A 19,242-nucleotide genomic window follows, 5' to 3' on the forward strand; every position below is an offset into this window, starting at 1 on the left:
TCCAACGCTCTAACCACTAGGCTACCCTGTCGCCCCGCCAGTCAATTGTCACCATGTTCAAATAGTTCTCTCTCCTGTCACACGCACACACACACACGCACACACACACACACACACACACACACACACACACACACACACACACACACACACACACACACACACACAGTAGGAGGCATATTGAATTAGCTGATTAAAGTGAGAATCATGTCAACACTGCAGGGCTGGCTGAGGAAGGCTTGTGCTATGCTGAGCTGTGATTGGCTGTTGCTATAACAATGAGGGAGGGGGAGAGAGAGGTAGGGGGGTGGAGAGAGAGGCTGATTATAAAACCCTCCATATAGCTCTCTCTTTTCCTCTGGGGATTTTCTCTTCAGGTTTTCTTTTTCCTTTTTTCAGGCAGCGGAGTGATTGCATGCAGGAGGACGGAGGGGTTGAGTCGTGCGCTGTCAGAGGGGAAGACTGGAGTTGTTGTCTCTCTCTACCATTCTCTCTCTGTTTCTCGCTCTGGTCTGCGTCTTCTGCCTGCTCCGTCAGAATAACATTAAGACACACAGACACACCTGGGAAGTCTTTGGACACCGTGAACAGAAGGAGAGCGGCTTCTGTTTCCTTTAGCAGACAACCTCTTCACTCCTGTAAGTACAACTGTTGCTGCTCTCGGTCTTTATCCCTCCCTCACTCTAGATCTTTCTCTGTATATCTCTCTCTATGTCTCTCTCTGTCTGTCTCTCTCGCTCTCTTTCTATCTATTTCTGTCTCCTTACTTTGTCTTTCTATTTATCCCCCTCTCTCACCCCTTCCCCCCTCTTCTATGTCTCTGTGATTGTGCTGGTCTGGGACATGTCATCCTGACAATGATTGATCAGAACCAAAAAGGTGACATCAGGTTTAGACTGACCCTGGGACAGTTCTAAGGGCATCTTCTCTACTGTGCTGTGGACCATGCTCTGTTTTTACATATCTGGAACTTTGTGTGTTTCAGTTAATCCTAGTCACTCTGTGTTTGACTCCCGCAGTATTTTGTCAGAAATATTATTGTGGGAAGTGTGTGTGTGTGTGTGTGTGGGTATACAGTGAGTTCAAAAAGTTTTGGGACAGTGACACATTTTCTTTTTGGCTCTGTACTTGAGCACTTTGGAACGATACAATGACTATGAAGTTAAAGTGCAGACTGTCAGCTTTAATTTGAGGGTATTTTCAGCAATATCGGGAGAACTGTTTAGAAATTATAGCACCTTTTGTACACAGTCCCTTCATTTTAGGGGACCAAAGGTATTGTGTTCACTTACACAGTAAAGTACCAGCCAGAAGTTTGGACACATCTACTGATTTACTGACATTTTCTTTATTTTTACTATTTTCTACATTGTAGAAGAATAGTGAAGACATCAAAACTATGAAATAACACATACGGAATCATGTAGTAACCAAGTGTTAAACAAATCAAAATATATTTTAGATTCTTCAAGGTAGCCACCATTAGCCTTAATGACAGCTTTGCACACTCTTGCCATTCTCTCAACCAGCTTCATGAGGTAGTCACCTGGAATGCATTTCAACAGGTGTGCCTTGTTAAAAGTGAATTTGTGGAATTTCTTTCCTTCTTAATGTGTTTGTGCCAATCAGTTGTGTTGTGACAAGGTAGGGGTGATATACAATTTCAAGAACTTTCAAGGTTTCTTCATTGCAGTCGCAAAAACCATCAAGCGCTATGATGAAACTGGCTCTCATGAGGACCACAACAGGAAAGGAGGACCAGAGATACCTCTGCAGCAGAGGATAACTTCATTAAAGTTAACTGCACCTCAGATTGCAGCCCAGATAAATACTTCACAGAGTTCAAGTAACAGACACATCTCAACATTGACTGTTCAGAGGAGACTGCTGAAGATATTTCTGATGAAACCACTACTAAAGGACACCAATAAGAAGAAAAGACTTGGTTGGAAAACGAGCAACGGACATTAGACCAGTGGAAATCTGTCCTTTGGTCTGATGAGTCCAAATTTGAGATTTTTGGTTCCAACTGCCGTGTCTTTGTTAGACGCAGAGTAGGTGAACGGATGATCTCTGCATGTGTAGTTCCCACTGTGAAGCATGGAGGAGGAGGTGTAATGGTGTGGGGGTGCTTTGCTGCTGACACTGTAGGTGATTTATTTAGAATTAAAGACACACTTAACCATCATGGCTACCACAGCATTCTGCAGAGATACGCCATCCCATCTGGTTTGCACTTGTGGGACTAACATTAGTTTTTCAACAGGACAATGACCCAAAACACTCCTCCAGGCTGTGTAAGGGCTATTTAACCAAGAAGGAGAGTGATGGAGTGCTGCATCAGATGACCTGGCCTCCACAAATACCCGATCTCAACCCGTTTTGAGATGGTTTGGGATGAGTTGGACTGCAGAGTGAAGGAAAAGCAGCCAACAAGTGCTCAGCATATGTGGGAACTCCTTCAAGACTGTTGGAAAAGCATTCCTCATGAAGCTGGTTGAGAGAATGCCAAGAGTGTGCAAAGCTGTCATCTAGGCAAAGGGTGGCTACTTTGAAGAATCTCAAATATAAAATATATTTTGATTCGTTTATCTTTTCTGGTTACTACTTGATTCCATATGTTATTTCATAGTTGATGTCTTCACTATTATTCTACATTGTAGCAAATAGTAAAAATAAAGACAAACCCTGGAATGAGTATGTGTGTCTAAACTTAGGACTGCTACTAATATATATATAATATATATATATATTATATATAATATATATATATATATATACTGAACAAAAATATAAACAAGACAATTTCAAAGATTTTACTGAGTTACAGTTCATATAAGGAAATCAGTCAATTGAAATAAATTTAGTAGACCCTAATCTATGAATTTCACATGACTAAGCAGAGGCACAGCCATGGGTGGGCCTGGGAGGACATAGGCCTACCCACTGGGTGGGCCCCACAAAAGGGCTTTATTACAGACAGAAATACTCCTCAGTTTCATCAGCTGTCCGAGTGGCTGGTTTCAGACAATCCCACAGGTGAAGAAGCCGGATGTGGAGGTCCTAGGCTGCGTGGTACCTGTGGTCTGCGGTTGTGAGGATGGATGGATGTACTGCCAAATTCTCTAAAACGACATTTGGTAGAGAAATTAACATTCATTCATATGGCAACAGCACTGGTGGACATTCCTGAAGTCAGCATTCCAATTGTACACTCCTTCAAAATGTGAGACATCTGTGGCATTGTGTTGTGTGACAAAACTGCACATTTTGGAGTGGCCTTTTATTGTCCCCAGCACACGGTGCACCTGTGTAATGATCATGCTGTTTAATCAGCTTCTTGATATGCCACACCTGTCAGGTGGATGGATTATCTTGGCAATGGTGAAAATATTCACTAACAGGGATGTAAAACACATTTGTGACAGACCACCTCTATTAGGTCTTTTGTAGCAAAATTTGAAACTGTGTTTTTTACATTGGATAAAAGTAGAGACTAAGCGCTGGAAAATGGTATATCATACACTGCAGTTGAGGAACAATAGGAAAGTAATTCTGCTTTGAAAGTTCACACCTACTTAAGCCTGAGCCCCACCCATCTCTTTAAGGATTCACATGAGGCCATGTGAATGGCAGGAAGCACCAGTGACTAGATCAATACAAAAAATCATTGGTGTCCACATCACCAACAAACTAACATGATTCAAGCACACCATGACAGTCGTGAAGTGGGCACAACAAAACCTATACCCCCTCAGGCGACCAAAAATATTTGGCATGGGTGCACAGATCTTCAAAAGGTTCTACAGCTGCACCATCGAGAGCACCATCGAGAGCATCCTGACAGGTTGCATCACTGCCTGGTATGGCAACTGATCGGCCTCCAACCACAAGGCACTACAGAGGGTAGTGCGAATGGCCCAGTACATCACTGGGGCCAAGCTTCCTGCTATCCAGGACCTCTATACCGGGCGGTGTCAGAGGAAAGCTCTGAAAATTGTCAAAGACTCCCGTCACCCTAGTCATAGACTGCTCTCTCTGCTACCACACGGCAAGCGGTACCGGGAGCGCCAAGTCTAGGTCCAAGAAGCTTCTAAACAGCTTCTACCCCCAAGCCATATGACTTCTGAACATCTAGTCAAATGGCTACCCAGACTATTCACATTGCGCCCCCTCCCATCTCCACACCACTTCTGTGTTGTCATGTATACATTCACAGTCACTTTAATTAACTCTACCTACATGTACATACTACATACTAACCGGTGCCCCCGCACATTGACTCTGTACCGGCACACCCCTGTACATTATTTTTTACTGCTCCTCTTTAAACTACTTGGCACCACACGTCCCGCTAGGGCACCTCCCCCCACTGCTCAACTGACACAGTAGCACACAGAACGCAAAAAATATTCTTAGAAATATTTAACCTCCACACATTAACAAGTCCAATAGCTCAAATGAAAGATAAACACCTTGTTCATCTAGCCACCAAGTCAGATTTCTAAAATGTTTTACGGCGAAAACATAGCACATATTTATGTCAAACCACCACCAAAGATAGGCTAATTTACATAGCCATTTTGTAGAACAATAGATGCAATCACAAAAGCAGGATTAAAAGTAAAATAATTCACTAACCTTTTGAAAATCTTCATCAGATGACAGGAATAGGACATGTTATACAGTACATTTATGTTTTTTTCAATAATATGCTAATTATATCCATAAATCACGGTTTACATAGAAGGTCATGGCTAAAAAATGCTACAACAATGCCTGGAGAAATTATGGTAACTCTGCCAGATAACAGAAATACACATCATAAACGTTGACTAAATATACATGTTCTACATATACTTAGAAAGATACACTTCTTCTTAATAAAACAGCTGTGTTACATTTATTTTTAACTTTACAGATTTCGTTCACTAGGCTATAATGTGAGTCGGCGCTCAGGAATTAGCATTTTGGCTCCTCCACAGAAACCCAAATTTAACACGTAAATGTTCCCTTACCTTTGCTGTTCTTCCATCAGAAGACCTGGAAGGGTTTATACTTACCAAAAACAGCTTTAGTTTTGAAGTCTGTGTCTTTCGGTTATCAAAGACGACATATTTCGGTTGAAATGCAGCCAAAAAGTAAAGTTAGTTCGCACCAAAACGTCGAAATTACATATTATATGTCGACTAAACTTGTCAAACTTGGTTCAGAACACAGCGTTAGCATGCTATATAGCTTCACCGCAATTCTCAGGACAAAGAGAAACACACGCATCGTTTAATCAATCTTGAAAGAAAGACAGCACAGGCGCAGATTGCGCGTGGGAGTAACCTGTATTCTCGCGCGACCGAAAGGATTCGGCCGTCATTAATCTCGTGAGCGCACGATTCACACAATGAGAAGCCCCATTGAAAGCGGACACCGCGCTGAAGGCATAGGAAGTGTTCCCAGGACCGTAGGTGCTTGGGAAGGGTGGGGGCGATGACGTCAAAGTTGGGCCAACTTTTTGGATGACAAGAGAGAGTTTGGGAGAATGAGTGCCCTGAGAGTTCTGCTTTACTTACAGACATAATTTAAACGGTTTTAGAAGCTTTAGAGTGTTTTCTATTCAATAATATTTATTATATGCATATATTAGCAATTTTTTACAGATTTTTTTTCTGTTTACTATGGGCACGCATTTCACCAACGGGGGCAGTATTCTGCCCTAGCCTTAACAGGTTTAATTACTTGTTACTTTTATCTCTTATTCTTATCCATATTCTTTTTAAACTACACTGTCGGCTAGGGGCTCGTAAGTAAGCATTTCACCTGTTGACACACTATATCAAACAAAATCAATGTTTATTTGTCACATGCACAGGATACAGAAGGTGGAAACGGTGCACTGACATGGTTACTTGCATAGTAGCAATATCAAAACAAAAAGTGTCCAGATAAAACTATTTTATAATTATTAGATGACACCCTCTTCTAAATTGATGGGTCATGTGTTGGAAATGCGCTAACCACCCCCCCCCCCCCCCAGCCACATCTAGCTGAGTGGATGGGTCACTATAGTCTAGACATGTACACATGTTCATGAAATACAATAGATGGACGTAATCACCCCCAGACACACCTGGCTAATGTGATGGGTCATGTAATAATAGGGCCAAAGTGGAGTCTTTTGTTTAGATCAAAGAACCGGCATAATCAATGAACCAGCATAATCCAATCCCTGTAGTATGAATCTGCAGGTAGCTAAAGCTCCTGTTAAATTCAGGGCATCAATGTTGTTGAGAAAAGTAGCAACTTGTGTAGTTCTCGATGGCTAACGTTATATCTTTCAAAAACGGCACTATAGAAAGTACTATCAACACGTACTGAACAGCTCATGTTACAGACAGAAGCGTGCTACAAGGCAGACCAACTCTCTAGGTTTATTCCTAGGTTCTGGCCTTTCTAGGGAGTTTTTCCTAGCCACCGTGCCTCTACACCTGCATTGCTTGCTGTTTGGGGTTTTAGGCTGGGTTTCTGTACAGCACTTTGAGATATCAGTTGATGTAAGAAGGGCTTTATAAATACATTTGATTTGATTTGAATCCAAACTCATCTCCCGTCATGTCCGGCACATCCATTATCTCAGCCAATCATGGCTAGCACGAAGGTTCCTGACATTTTCTGTGGCTAAACCAACTCATATTTTAGCAATTTATTTATATTTATGGATGGAATACAAGTTTGTTATTAAGGCTCGTGAAAGATCACATGTTCCAAAAGGCATTTCTGCCCCCAAAAAAGTAATTCTGCTTTGAAAGTTGACAAACTTGTAACCCCACTTTTGAGAAAATAGCCCTTGAATATTTTTGGTACACCTACTGGAGAGCTATTCTTTGTCTACACACATTCAGCATTGTTCACACCCTCTTAAGCCAGCCCCACCTATCTCTTTAAGGATTCACATGTGAGGTCAAATGCTAAACAGTGAGTAGTGTAGTAAAGATTAAGACTAGTTGGTAAAAGTAGTAGCCAGCAATAAAGAATGGTGTTCTTGGGGTTGTATTCATCCTTCAAACACGGCGATTAGAGTTTAGACCAAAAAGCTCTATTTTTGTCTCATCAGACCACATGACCTTCTCCCATTCCTCCTCTGGATCATCCAGATGGTCATTGGCAAACTTCAGACGAGCCTGGACATGTGCTGGCTTGAGCAGGGGGACCTTGCGTGCGCTGCAGGATTTTAATCCATGACGGCGTAGTGTGTTACTAATGGTTTTCTTTGAGACTGTGGTCCCAGCTCTCTTCAGGTCATTGAACAGGTCCTGCCGTGTAGTTCTGGGCAGATCCCTCACCTTCCTCATGATCATTGATGCCCCACGAGGGGAGATCTTGCATGGAGCTCCAGACCAAGGGTGATTGATCGTCATCTTGAACTTCTTCCATTTTATAATAATTGTGCCAACAGCTGTTGCCTTCTCACCAAGCTGCTTGCCTATTGTCCTGTAGCCCATCCCAGCCTTGGGCAGGTCTACAATTTTATCCCTGATGTCCTTACACAGTTGTTTGGTCTTGGCCATTGTGGAGAGGTTGGAGTCTGTTTGATTGAGTGTGTGGACAGGTGTGTCTTTTATACAGGTAACGAGTTCAAACAGGTGCAGTTAATACAGGTAATGAGTGGAGAACAGGAGGGATTCTTAAAGAAAAACTAACAGGTTTGTGAGTGCCGGAATTCTTACTGGTTGGTAGGTGATCAAATACTTATTGCATGCAATAAAATGCTAATGAATTACTTAAAAATCATATAATGTGATTTTCTGGATTTTTGTTTTAGATTCCGTCTCTCACAGTTGAAGTGTACCTATGATAAAAATTACAGACCTCTACATGCTTTCTAAGTAGGGAAACCTGCAAAATCGGCAGTGTATCAAATACTTGTTCTCCCCACTGTATGTATATATATATATATATATATATATATATTGTGTGTGTGCATCTATCCATCTATGTCCTTAATCAGTATAAAGGAGGACATATTGCTTACTTGTTGAGCAAAATCAAAGCTGTAATACATCCTGATGTCTTTGCTTGTTGGTTCAGTAGGGACCCCCAGAGACAACTGCAGGTCTTGACAGGTGGTCTTGCAGTCAGCAACCATCTTCTGGTAGACAGACCGCTCACTCTGAACAAGTGCTTGCTTGGACCAGCTCTCTTTTTGATTGGAGGCGTTAGACCATTCTCCTTGTATGACTGGTGGAGGAGAGTGAAGCATGTTCTACTGATGCTAAAAGACAAATTCCAGATACAAATATTTTAGCATTATTATACAATAGATAGCCGTAAACACCGTCGGACACACCTGGCTAACTTGATGGGCCATGGGATCATCTGGCGAAGTGGAGTCTTTTGTTTTAGCTAGCTAGCTAAACAATTAACCAAAATCCCAATCCATAGAGTATTAGCAATACAAACCGATTGTCATAGCTAGTTAAAGTTAACAAAATAGGTTCAATGGCAGCTAGTTAGCTAGATAACATAAGGCTATAACTAGCAATGCAAATGGCTTTCTGAGATAATATTACTCCACAGATCATACACGTAATGTTAGCTAGCGAGCCAGCCACCTAACATCAGCTAGCTAGCTAACAGTAAGCTTTAACTTGCAATGAAAACAACTTTCTGACAAAATTAGAAACGTATATCATCTGAAACTGTAGCTAGACTCTTGCCCGTATACATGAATGAACGACAGACTGCAACCCCTTTCATTAAATAACACGTCCTGTTCCATTTTGTTTGTACAGCTTGCTTGGCTCATTGTGTCATGTCACTCTGGTTCACATTGTCTGATTCATTTTCAGAGTCAGAGAGAGCCTGCATGATTCGGTCGTCCTCCTGAAAGTAGTACATCACAACTTCTTCCCACTGATAGCGGGAAGCGCCTGATAAGCACCTAGACATATAGCGGCCTAGACATGTAGCGCTATCGACTAGCCTGAAAGTTCAGGGCAGCAATGTTATTGAGAGCAGTAGCAACACATTTGCACTTCTCCATGGCTAACATTATATCTTTAGAAAAAACTGCAGTTGAAAGGATTATCTACTCATAACGAGCATCTCATTATATAGACAGAAGATGCTATACGGCAGACCAATCCGAAACTCATCTCCCGCCGTATCCAGCCCATTCATTATCTCAGCCAGTCATGGCTAGCGGAAAGGTTCTTGTCTTTTTCTGTGGCTAAACCAACTAGGCTTGTAATGTAACAACTTTACTCGTATTTACAGATGGCATACAGGTTTGTTATTAAGGCACATGAAAGTTCAAATGTTGAAGAAGGCCTTTCTGCCAAAAAACGCATTTTGATAAAAAAAAAAAATGTTCAAACGCCTCTCCTGTGAAGGTAGTGACTTGCGACATATGCCTAGTTTGCTGAAATGAGTCACATTTGTGCAGAACATTTGAGAGACATTTTTTGGCAGAAAAATGAAAACTTTCTGGGATCTTTTACTTCATCTCATGAAACATGGGACCAACGCATTACAAGTTGCGTTTATATTTTTGATCAGTATATACATACAGTACATACTAACTCGTGGAGGCCATGGGTGTTCAGTGGCATGTGTATGATGTGCCACTCAAACCACCTCGTTGGCCGGATTGAATGGGCCTGCTGGCCGTATGTTTGACACCCCTGCTGTAGAGTGTGTGTGACGTGTGCATGCTGCCATGATTGGCTGCTCTGTGCCAGGAATGGAGTTTGCCCAGTGTTCATTGGCTGTGTGTATGTGTGTGTGTGTCACCTGCACAGACTCTGATTACAAGCAGGCAGTTGATTTGTGTCATGTTGGGTTGTATGGGCACAGTACACTATTTACATAACTCACGTCCTATTGTTGGCTCTGACTCATCGAACACCCTCAAACCCGTTTTTAATCATGTTAATATGAAGCAAGAGCCACGGCATAGAGAAACAATGGGCCTGGATTCATCAAAAAAATACCACGGATATAAATACACTCACTGTGAATACAATCAAGCCCAGATTTATACACACATGCTAAGCCACACACCAAGCTGGTATCATTGTGTGTGCGGAAAAGCGTGTGTGTTTCAGTCAAACTTCTCACCTCTCCCACTACAAGATGTCCAGGCTCGAAAGTGATTCCCTTGGTGTGAGGGGAGGGAGAGAGAGAGAGAGAGAGAGAGAGAGAGAGAGAAGACTGATCTGTTTCCCAAAACTATCGTTATTAACACACACAAATTTATTTCACCTTTATTTAACCAGGTAGGCTAGTTGAGAACAAGTTCTCATTTGCAACTGTGACCTGGCCAAGATAAAGCGTAGCAATTCGACACATACAACAACACAGAGTTACACATGGAATAAACAAAACATACCGTCAATAATAGAGTATAGAGTAGAATAATATAATTTATGCTATGAAATCCTGAGAATTTATTAGGGCAATTCCCCCTCATATCAAATAGCTGGCAAAACAATCCAAGCAATGATGGCATGGCCTATGCCCCCATGGAGGCAGAGCTGCTGCTGCTAGCAGACACTAATGGGCAGAGAAGTAAGTAACTGAACAGCTTGTTTTGAACTATATCTTTATTCAACGGGAAAATGTACACATTTACCACACTTTTATGAGCATTTAAAACATAATGGTGGGGCGCCACCCTTAACACCCTAATTGGTGGGCTGCCGCTGATTTAAATACATTTCATGTTCAATCAGTTGAGTTATATTTTGCTACTTGTAGGCTACTGTCTGTAATTTGTCTCAATATACTTCACGATGTGTAACAACATGTGCATAATAATGTGCCAAATCTTGATTTAGGGTAAGCATTAGAATAACCAGCCTCAATATTTGCAGCCATAGATGATATCTTTCCAGGAGATGATCCGTCATCAGTATTGGGGAATGATTCTAAAGTTAAGGTAAGCTTTCAATGGAGAAAGCTGATCCGAGCGCAGCTTGCCTTTCTTTTCATCCTATCAGCATCGACACATGCCTCAAAGACACATTTAGCGCATGTTTGGGAAACGAATGTTACATTTTTGCCTGTTGTAGGAAAGATGCTGTGTTAAAACACTAGTAAGCCTAAGTTCCATCGCTATCGGGAAACCGGGCCCAGGTGTCTAAGCCAAGGTCAGTCTGACATTATCAACCAACTCAGTGGAACTGTGATCAAACACCATGCTAAATCCAGTGATCTCTCCCTCACTCTCCTGGGGGTGTGCTTGAGGTTAGAGGAGGAAGGGGAATATCTGCACACTGTTTAGATACAACAGAGACACTAATGCAGCTCAACAGGAACAATCAGCACATATGAGCTTTCATGAAAGACACATAATAGCCTTAACCCTTACACCCCCCCCCCCCCCCCCCCAGCTGCAGCACATCATGTGCTCCTCAGAGGCCCCGGCAGAGACAGCAGATCAGGTGTGCTGCTCATAACAACAGCCATGTAATTCACATAACCCTTGCAGTCTGCAACTTTATTCCAGAACAATCAGTCATTTATACCTGAAAGCTACAGTGTTTTCACAGAAACCATCCGCCTGATGTCTTCTGCCTTGAGAAAAATATGTCTTAATCCGATGAGGTGTTTTCACATTTTCACATCCAGACACATAGTTGTTTATAGTAAGAGCTTCTAGTCTTCCAGCTTTATAGTCATGTTCAGTTACTTCTAATGAGATGCACACAGAAACTTATCTGAGGCAACAAATTCTCCACAATGATCATTGCAGTGACTTCTTCATCTTTGGCACTCTTGCACAATCACACTTTTTGAAAATAAGGATCTTTGTGCTAATTGTCTCTCTGTTTTTTTCCCCTCTGAGTGGTGAAGTGAACTGTTGAGACCTCTGCCTGCTGGTCTGGTAGACTGTATTCTAATCTGGCTGGCTGTTCTGAGGCAGTCTGATGAGGTGATTTTAGATAATTGCCAGCTTGGTTCTCCAGAAGCTAACTCTAGCTGGGTAAGAGCTCATTAAAGACACTGGTTGTGTCCGAATACGCATACTACATACTTAAACCGCATACTATTTACTCATCGTCGCACACTATTTATCACATACTGTTTAATCAAAAGTATGCAGTATGCCATGGCGGTAACGAAGTATGGGCTCCTAATTGGCTGAGTAGGTGGGATTTTTCCAAATTCAACAAACATGTAGTTGTTGAGCCAGCCAAATAATAAAGTCTGAATTGAATAGGAATGGATCTATAGGCCTACTCAGGTTGGTTATAGGCAGACTATCACATTCGACATACAGGTATTCATACCCTTTGACTTATGCCACATTCTGCTGTTATACTGCCTGAATTCAAAATGTATTCAATTGTTGTTTTTTCACCCATCTATAAACAGTACCCCATAATGACAAAGTGAAAACATGTTTATAGAATCACCTTTGGCAGCGATTACAGCTGTTTAGTCTTTCTGGGTAAGTCTCTAAGAGCTTTGCACACCTGGATTGTACTACATTTGCACATTATTATTAAAAAAATGCTTCAAGCTCTGTCAAGTTAGTTGTTGATTATTGCTAGACAGCCATTTTCCAGTCTTCCTATAGATTTTCCAGCTGATTTAAATCAAAACTGTAACTAGGCCACTCAGGAACATTCAATGCTGTCTTGGTAAGCAATTTCAGTGTATATTTGGCCATGTGTTTTGGGTTAATGTCCTGCTGAAAGGTGAATTTGTCTCCTAATGTCTGTTGGAAAGCAGATTGAACCAGGTTCACTCTAGGATTTTGCCTGTGCTTAGCTCTATTCCATTTATTTTTATCCTAGTAAACTCCCTAGTACTTGCCAATGACAAGCTTACCCATAACATGATGCAGCCACCACCATGCTTAAAAATATGAGGTGGTACTCAGTCATGTGTTGTGTTTTCCCCTAAACATGCCTCAAACATAACACTTTTGTATTCAGCACAAAGTTCATTTATTTGACAATTTGGCCTATGCCTGCCTCTGGAGGCTCTTCAATTGCATCACACCCTCCATATGGAGCCTCCGACGACATTTTCTAATCAAGCATAAACTGTCTTTTAGCCCTAGAGCTGAAACCTGTAGTGGCGGTCACTCTTCAACCATGATATGAGTAATGTTGATTTTTTTGGTCTGAGGCACAGACGTATGGGTGAAAGGCCAGCAGTCAGCGCTAACCTTCTCTGGCCTCTATTTCTCTCACACACACACAGTGTTAGGTTATTGATTGTGAGAGAGCTGGGGGACAGATCGTAATAGGCAATTTGAGAGTACTCTGACATAAAGGGCCAGATAAAACCATCAACAGAGCCTATTCGTCACCACTCAGCTGTCCAGGACATGATTACTTCACTACAACTGATCACATTCAAATGGTCAGGCCGGTGACATCATCAATGACAATCAGTACCGTTTAGATGGCCAGGTTGTGACATCATGAATAATTTATGAAAGAGAATTGTTCAGCTCACTTAAGGCATTCCCACTGCCAGCCATTGTTATATATTTTTTTTTTACCATTATGATAACAGTATGCCACCAGTAGGAGTATTAACACCAATGATGGTAACACTAATCTAACTTGAGTTCATGGCTCAATTTACCCCAAGGCAAACATTGACTATATTAGCCAACACAGCTACAATGATGCACTTTCATGCTAGGTTTAGGACCTCATATTGTAGCTTATAGAGACCAACTAATCTACTTTGATTGAGATACAAGCATCATGAAACCTATAATGCAATAAATTCCTTTGACATTGTGAAAATAATTTTTGAAACTAACTTGATTACCACTTTTTCTATGTGGTTTCTTCTTTCAGACTCCAAGAAATTATGACCTCTTCCTAAATCGTTGGTCACATTAATAATTGTGTGTATGATTTCCTAGAAACAAAGGGTGGCTCAAATAACCCTTTGGCTCAACTTATCCCACTCTCCCCTAGTTGGAATGCAAGCACACTGCTGAACATAACACGCACACACATCATACCCAACTGTGTGTGTGGGCTTCAGAGCCATACTACTCATGATGACATCCCTAACATGTTCTTATCTGCTCTCTCCCCTGTGTGGTGGGACAGACAGATTGACAGATGTTGAATCTAAAGGCCCTATTCCCACTATTGAATAATGCAACCAAACCATACTACACTCTTGAATAATGCAAGAATTCACAAGCATGTGCAGACAATTAAAGGGTTTATCTCCTCGTCTGTAGGTTACACTCATTGTCTTTCAGCTCCAAGACAAAATTACAGTTGCTAATAGCCGTCTTCATCAAGTAACAATAGACTAGACTATTAACCCTCTCATACGGATATAAAAGTACAGTAAGCCTACCATACAACATTACAACAAACCAAGCTTCATTTTTATCAACATCATGCAAATCATTGTGGTAAAAGCAAATTGTGAGTATTAGTGAATTCATTGCCACAAGCTGTTTTATATGGAAGCTCATACCTGCCACAAAAAAAAAAATGTACTCATGATTTGTCAACGTGCACAATTAGTCTGATCAACTGTAGCCTACTGTTAACCACAGCTGCAGGTAGTCTAGAGAAACCACCTGGGCCTGGCCAGGGCAAACGTAACGTCATATTTTTATAGCCTAAGCTATGTATTTATAGCTTAAAATAAGCCCATTTATTTGTGTTCTGGAAAATGTGAACATGATCAAATTGGGTTTATATTCAAACTTTGGCTGGCTAGGTTACATAGGCCTTTTAAATCCAAAATGATTGATTGACTGTATGAGTATATGTTTAAAGACAGATGCAAAGGCCTGAAACCCTGCATACAGCGAGCTCAGCTCCGTTAGTTTTATTGTCCAATCGCAGTGGTTGTCTCTTTGTCCATGTAAAGGGTTTGTTTTCGTCTTCACTAGGAGCAGGAGTTTTTCCAGCCTCCTGAGCATAGTGAATGACACTCTGCAGTAATACCCTCTGCAGCACACTGCGGTCAACACAGCCACGGTCGACATCGGATGTTCCAGGTGCAATTACATCACATGCATCTGCATATGTACATGAACACACATACATACTGTTACGCACGCCTCTATGAAGAGGGAACGCAACACCCTGCTACAACTAAACTCTCCGTGAAGCGAAAAAGGTATGGACTGTAGGTGCAAGTAAGGATGACAACAGGCAGAATGTGGTACCGTTTACAAGGACTTTATTCCTTTACACGGTAATATGGGGAAAAGGGGCTGGACGGAACCAAAGCAAAGAAAGTAAATCTCAAAGCCCCCCCCCCTCTCCTATCTTACCTGCCTACCCACTACTTACCTAATTTAGCACCACCTGGTGCCCTAACCAAAATACAGGGGGTGGTCCGCCCAGATCTTACCTAGTGTGCCTAGACAGTGAATATACTACGGGTATATGTATGCCCGCGGGCCTCTTGCCTAAACACTCCCAAGGTGCCTTCCCCTTTCCCCCTGGGAACAAATGAAACAGAATATTAAACAATTTCACAAACAAACTAAGAAACAAAGGACATCAAATAAGCTCTATCTGAGCAACAAACTCACAAAACATACCAACTCTCTGCAATGAACTCCCAGCAAAATCAACCTCTAGCAAAATCTCTCTAGCAAAATGTCTGCAATGACCTCCAGGAAAATCTCTCTGCAATGACCTCCCAGAAAATCAACCTCTAGCAAAAACTCTTTATCACAAACAATCGCTCTGCAATGACCTCCCAGCAAATCTCCCTCCAAAAAGATCTCCCTCCTGAACAGAACACTGGCTTTTATATAGCTTCAGAAGGAATGGGTAATTGGAGACGATGGGGCGGGGTCAGCTCTCCAATTAGCCCTGGAGTCGACCAATCAGCTGCTTGAGGGATTTCAGGAAGCCATTTCCTGAAATAAACACATGCAAATACACAAACTACAACACATAATCTGGGGAACGTAACACATACATATATACTTTTGCAGGCTCACAAACAGACATGCTCACACATATTTACAATAAACACTTTTACAATATTTATACTTGCTAACATTGAGTGCACACAAAGCCCTTGTGATTACAAGCACAATATGACTATAAGCAAAAAGCAATTGACCAAACATGATAAGAAGTGTAACATAAATGACCCATTACATAAAGCTGTATGTTCAGGCCTGGAACACAATGTTGCACTCTGATGTTGACCCAGCAGTGAGATATTTGTTTTTCACTCAGGCACATGGTTTACAGTAGGCCTTCTATTCAGAAAGAGAGAGCAAGAGACAGATACACAACAGACCAGAGGGGGAGAGACAGCGAGGGAGGACAAGAGAGAGACCAAAGAAAGGAGCATTTGTTTTATTACGAAGCATCACTGCCGCTGGCGAGAAAAATACAAAAGGTCATCTTTATTATTGTCTCACCACGGATTAGGAGAGAGGGATGGTTGGGGAGGAGGGAGAAAGCGGGGGAAAACTCCCACCATGCATTGTGCGTCTCTAGAGTGCATGAGACACGTGACACTGTGATGTTGGACACATGACAACAGTCCCTATGGAACATGACCACAGGAGAAACAACACAGCTCTTCACCATTGTACTTATTATCTACAGTCACACACAATTACCACAACAGCCCTTTAGAATTAGAACATTTCATTAAAAGCAAATCAGTGCTTCCAATTCTCTCTGTTTTCTTTGTGCATAATCATTGTTTTATGTTCTGAGAGTAGCCTGTCTTTTTTTCTCTTGCACCTGGAAATAACCAACTTTGCACAGGACAGCTCAGAGGCGGCATGTGTCTGTGTGAGCGTGTGTACATTGGTGCGTATGTGATCTGTACTCTGGTACATGGGGGACAGATGTTCAATGTTCCTGTGTGTGCCTTCTGTCTGCCGTCCATCTGCCGTCCTCTGGGGACATTCTCTGTTGGAGTGAGTTGTGCATGTTGCACATATGTGTAGAGACAGAGTGTGTGTGTGTGTGTGTACTTGTTTTCCTACCTTATCAGGACCCCAGTGTCCTAACTTTTATCATGTCCTGAATTTGTTCAAATGCTATTTTAAGATTAACGTTTTTTTAAAGGTTAGGGTTAGAGTTAGATTAAGGAAAATATGATTTTTAATGGTCAAACATTTTTACTCTCCAAAAAGTCCTGAGATTTCATGAAAATAAATGGAAATGTGTCTTCAGCATTTAACCCAATCCCTCTGAATCAGAGAGGTGCGGGGGGCTGTCTTAAATCAACATCCACGTCTTCGTCGCCCGGGGAACAGTGAGTTAACTGCCTTGCTCAGGCATTAAACAACAGATTTTTTAACTTGTCAGCTCGGGGATTCGATCCAGCAACCTTTTGGTTACTGGCACAACGCTCTAACCACTAGGCTCTGTGTGTGTGTGTGTGGCTATCGGCGGTTACACAGGCAGCACTTGAATGACCAGTCTTTCAGTGCGTGTGAACTGTTGGGGCGAGAGTTAATGTGACCAAAGGCCCAGCGTGATCCTTACTACTGCGCAGCTAGGCACACACACACTGCAGAAGAACAGTCTGTCCGTAGTACAGTAGAAAGACACACACGCATTCATTATTCTTCCTGAATTTCATTTCTAAAAATAAACACCAGTGCTCCATCTTTTCTCTTCTTCTCACACCCTCCTCGCATCACATGCCATTCCTGCTACATGTGCTTTTCATCTCTTTATAAACTCCTCTCTCATTTTGCAGAATTCCTAGAATGGACAAAGTCCATCAAACCATGTCAATGGAAACCCAATATGGCTGAGGTGGTATTCAGGATTATGATGCATACTTGCCATGGGACATTGAACATCTATTTCAATTTTCTCATCCTCTCTTTTTCCAAGGAAATATCTGTCTGTGTGTGACTGTTGTCTCCTCTCTGGTGACCAGAGCTAATGTTATTATGTTGGAGTGGACAGAAGGTCTGCCAGGTTCATATGAAGTCATTTTAAAATCACACTCATCAGATTAGACTGCTGACACACTGGGTGGTAATGGGTTTTCCTACCACTCAGCCCAGAAACACATTTCAGCCTATTACAGGCTAGTTCAGGTGTGTATGAGCCAGAGAAGGAAAGGCACAGAGAAAGGCACAGAGAAAGGCACAGAGAACAGGACAGAGAACGGGACAGAGAAAGGGACAGAGATGAGAGAAAGCGATGAGAGAAAGCGATGAGAGATGAGTCAGAGAGATCAGGGTAGCACCATTAAGTCCGTCTGTGTCCAGGAATGATCAGAGGGAATGAACGGCTGGACTGAGCACCCCAATACGACCAGATGCTCTTTGATAGTGTGACACACACACACACACACAGGATACTAATAGAGAGTAGGAGACCATAGAAACCAGCCTTCACTGCTGCTCAGAGAAAGATGAGAGAATGATGAGGGAGCGAGAACGATTAGAGAGATGGCTAGAGAGAGATGTAATGAGTGTGGGGGGGGGGGGGGGTATGGTTATATAAGGTATTGACACAGCAGTGTCTGGGTTGTGAACAAGAGGTGACTGTATTGATTAAATGCTATCCTGCTGTTTTTCTGCCTCATTATTCAATCCATCAGTGATCTGGATTAGCATCAACAACAGCCAGGGAACACCACACACAGAGTCTGCATCTTTGTCTCTCTGTTCCTGACCTCAACCAAAGACCACAAACCAATCACTGGCTGTTCTGTTTGGTGTTAAAGGGCATCCAGTGCACATTAGGTAAGGGAACATTGGCTCAGCAGAGATCCGCCTGTGCAATGGGCTGGCAGGATGATACCATCCCTCAGTTATACAATTTATTCATTTAGCAGATGCTCTTATCCAGAGAGATTTACAGTTAGCGCATTCATCTTAAGATAGCTAGATGGGCCAACCACATTTTTCCTTAATAAAGTAGCTTTCAGCAAAGTCAGAGCTAGTACAGGGGGGGGGGGGGGGAGTAAAGTGTTGGTTCACAAAAGGCATTTTGGGGGATTAATTAAGATGCTCTTGGGAAGAGTTAGGCTTACAGATGGTTCCACCATTGGGGTGCCAGGACAGAGAAGAGCTTGGACTGGGCTGAGTGGGAGCTGTCCTCCCGTAGGGGTGGGAGGGCCAAGAGACCAGAGGTGGCAGAACTGAGTGCTCGGGTTGGGGTGTAGGGTTTGAGAATAGCCTGAAGGTAGGGAGGGGCAGGTCCTCTTGCTGCTCCGTAGGCAAGTGCCATAGTCTTGTAGTGGATGTGAGCTTCAACTGGAAACCAGTGGAGTGTGTGGAGGAGTGGGGTGACA

At 42.3% G+C, this 19,242-nt stretch overlaps 1 protein-coding gene across 1 annotated transcript in view; it reads left to right on the forward strand.

Annotated features, from left to right (window-relative positions):
- Positions 1-370: 370 nt before the first annotated feature.
- Positions 371-19,242, forward strand: part of LOC109874709 (cyclin-dependent kinase 18-like) — a 56,910-nt gene continuing 38,038 nt past the window's right edge. Inside the window, exon 1 of the mRNA XM_031818153.1 lies at positions 371-638. The gene's annotated coding sequence lies outside the window, so the exon portion shown is untranslated. The remainder of the gene's footprint in view (positions 639-19,242) is intronic.

The sequence above is a fragment of the Oncorhynchus kisutch genome, linkage group LG1 (genome assembly GCF_002021735.2).
Source record: "Oncorhynchus kisutch isolate 150728-3 linkage group LG1, Okis_V2, whole genome shotgun sequence".
Lineage (NCBI taxonomy): Eukaryota > Metazoa > Chordata > Actinopteri > Salmoniformes > Salmonidae > Oncorhynchus > Oncorhynchus kisutch.